The following is a 3,678-nucleotide window of genomic DNA, read 5'->3' on the forward strand; positions in this document are numbered from 1 at the left end:
GCTAGCCCAGCCCTGCCCCCCCCCCAGCTCTGCCGTGCCCCTCACTCCTGACCCGCAGCCCCCTGCTAGCCCAGCCCTGCCCCCCACCAGCTCTGCCGGTGCCCCTCACTCCCGACCTGCAGCCCCTGCCAGCCCAGCCCTGGGCTCCCCCCTACTCCGTCCCGAGGCCATGCCTGGGGTGACAGTGGCAGGCTCCCAGCCGGGATCACAGGGTCTGAGAAGTTGGGGGCAGAGTTGGAGTCGTGGGGTGACCCCCCCGAGTCCAGTGTTGTGTCCTAGGGGTGGGGGGTTGTTTGCATGGGATGAAGGCTCTCAAGAGGAGGCGTTTGCATGTCAGGGGGTGAGCGTGCAAGAGACCAAGGCACCTTGCACGGGGGGAAACTCGTGCAAGGGTGTGTGCACATGGACTGGTGTGAGTGTGGAACAGGGGTGGGCATGCAAGGGGATAGCTCGGTTTGCTTGCACACTCAGACTGCCCCCTCCTCCTCCCCAAAATGTTCCTCACACACTCAGGCCCTCATGTGCATTTACACACACAGAGTCCCTTGCATGCCCCTCATTCTTTGCACACTCACTACCCTGCACACGCCTGGGGTACCTTTCACCTTTGCGCGCCAACCCTCTGGCCATGGCCTCTGTCGCACACTCGTAGCCACTTGGTCCTTTGCACACACATTTGCACACCCTCTTGCTCACCCTCCTCAGACCAGGGCCTGCACACGCCTCCTGGCCCGCTCGCTCAAGCTGGTGCACACACACACACTGGCGTGGCTGTTTGGTCTCTCGCACACTCATGTGGCCCATTGCACACTCACACCCATGCACCATCCCCCTCTTGCACGCACGGTAGAGCTGTTCGGCCCCTCGCACGCTCGAGTGGTCCCTGGCATGCACACGGGGTGAACATTTGCTCCCTCAAACCCACCCGTTGCACGTTCACACCCTCACACACTCCATCTCTCGCACACACACACACACGCACGCAGGCTGGACATTCAACCGTTTGCACGCTCCATTCCACGCACACTCACATGCCCAGGGCACCGCCCCCTCTTCTGCCACCCACAGGCTCTCGCACGCCCGCTCTCCTTGCACACTAACCTGGCCCCCTCCCTATAGACGGCACAAGGCCTCGTCCCCCGGCTGCTGCTGCACATGCTTGTGCGTGCGCGTGCGAGACAGGGCGCGTGCGAGATGGGGCTGGGGGGGGCTGGGCTGAGCAGTCCCTCCCCCCAACCCGGGGCCTGGCGTCTGCTCCGGGATATTTTCCCTTTTGACATCCAGGCGCTGACGCTTCCTGACATCTGGGTCACGGGTGGGGGGGCCGGGGGGGAGCAGCACGGAGGGGATAGGACTGGGGAGGGACAGTAAGAGGGGGAGGGGAGCAGGGGGGACGGGCCGGTTGGAATCAGCAGGGCCCCAGGGGGGGGGGGCCGCGGCGCCCGGGGGGGGGGGGGGCCCACACATCTATTCCCCCCCTCCGCGGTTCCCATCATAGGCCCTGGTGGTCTTTCCCCCATCGCTATGGCAACTGTCTCCCAATAAACCAGTGACTTCCGGGCACCCTGGCAACCGCGCCACGGCAACCGTCCCCCGACCCCACCCCAGAGAGGCTGCAGCCCCCCCATGCGGGGAAGGGGGGGGCTCAGCGGGGGGGCAGGGGGGGCTCATGGGGGCTCGACGTCACCCCTACCCCTCCCTCCCTGCCCCTCCCCATCCCCCATTCTTACCCCTCCCCCCTGCCCCTCCCCACCTGCATTCCCACCCCTCCCCATTCCCACCCCCATTCCCCCCCTCCCTGCCCCTCCCCACCCCCATTCCCACCCGCAATCCCACCCCTCCCCTTCCCCACCTCCCCATTCCCACCCTTCCCCCTCCCTCCCTGTCCCTCCCCTCCCCCTTTGCTATCACCCACCTGCCCCAGCGTCTCCTGGGGGGTGTTGGGGTTTTTACTGGTGTGGGTGGGGGGAGCGAAGGGGCCTAGATGGGATCCCTGGGGGGGCACTGGGGGGAAGAGAGAGAGACCAGGAGAAGCAGGGAAGGGAGATGGCAGGGTGGAGGGGGGGGAGATGCGGGGGGGAGGGGGGCAGGAGCATGGTGGGGGGAAGGGCCTGGTGGGGGAGAGGGAGGAGCTGACCCAGATTCTTGTCAGATGATTGTTCTGCCCAACCAGACACGAGGGGTGGAAGTGGGGGGGGGTCAGGTGCCAAGTAGGACAGGAAGTGAGAGAACCGGAAACCCCTCCCCCCCGGTAAAAAATCCCTGGATAACCAGCCCCTCCCCCCCCCCAGAGGTGGCCGCATCTCAGCGCCGGGCGAGGGGTCCCTGGGTAACCGGCCATCCCGCCCCAGAGGTGGCTGCATCTCAGCACCGGGCGAGGGGTCCCTGTGTCACCAGCCGCCCCGCCCCAGAGGTGGCTGCATCTCAAACCCTTGGCGAGGGGTCCCTGTCACCTGCCGCCCGCCCCAGAGGTGGCCGCATCTCAGCACCGGGCGAGGGGTCCCTGTCACCTGCCGCCCGCCCCTGAGGTGGCCGCATCTCAGCACCGGGCGAGGGGTCCCCGGGTAACCGGCCGCCCTGCCCCAGAGGTGGCCGCATCTCAGCACCGGGCGAGGGGTCCCCGGGTAATCGGCCACCCCGCCCCAGAGGTGGATGCATCTCAGCACTGGGCGAGGGGTCTCTGGGTAACTGGCCGCCCCGCCCCAGAGGTGGCTGCATCTCCGCACCGGGCGAGGGGTCCCCTGTGTCACCAGCCGCCCCGCCGCAGAGGTGGCCGCATCTCAGCACCGGGCGAGGGGTCCCCGTGTAACCGGCTGCCCCACCCCAGAGGTGGCCGTATCTAATACACAAATGTTTGTTCCAGATCTTTAAACACGCCAGGACTCCTGGGTCCAGTGTGGGGGGGGGTGGGGGACGACAGACCAGGGCCAGCGGCTGGGGGCCGATGGTTTTGAAGGGGGGGGCACGGAGCGGTGTGGGGGGTGGGGAGTCGCTGGGCTGCGGCTCCGTGTGTGCCAGGAGCCGACGAGGTGGGGGGCGTCGGGGGGCTGAATGTGTGGGGGTGTCTGTGGGGGTGGGGTGGGCGATAGAGGGGCATGTGGGAGGGGCCTGGGGGGCAGGGAGCCATGGAGGGGATGGGGGGGGTCTGTGGGGAAGACTGGCTGCGTGGGGGGGCTGGCCCAGGGAGCCGGCATCTTTGAGCACGGACCCCCCCCATGTTTGGCGGTGAAAGGGCCTGGCCATGCGCGGCTAACGCGATGTGACGGCCCGTCCTGCCGGCGCCCCCGGCACCTGCTGCCACTGCACGCATGCAACCCCCCCCACACACACACATCGCTCCCTGGGGACCCCGGCGTCCGGGCCACCACCCCCGCTCGTCTTCAGCACTGACTTCCCAATGGGCTCCCAGCCCCCCTGCTCTCACCACCAGTCCCCACTCCCCTCCCAGAGCTGGGGAGACAATGGGGGGGGGGGGGCTGGGAGCCCGGACTACTGGGTCCCGTGGGGGATGGGGGGCTCCGGGCTGGAGGCTGCGCTGTCCCTGCGGGTCGGGTCGAGAGGCGAATTGCTGAGAGCAGCACAACAGTGACCTAGTAACACAGTCTGTGTGTGTGAGTGAGATCTAGGCCCGTGTGCGTGTGTGCGTGTGTGCGTGTGAGAGATCTAGGCCCGTGTGTC

The sequence above is a fragment of the Terrapene carolina genome, unplaced genomic scaffold (genome assembly GCF_002925995.2).
Source record: "Terrapene carolina triunguis isolate 2854851 unplaced genomic scaffold, T_m_triunguis-2.0 Scaffold751, whole genome shotgun sequence".
NCBI classification, from domain to species: Eukaryota; Metazoa; Chordata; order Testudines; family Emydidae; genus Terrapene; species Terrapene triunguis.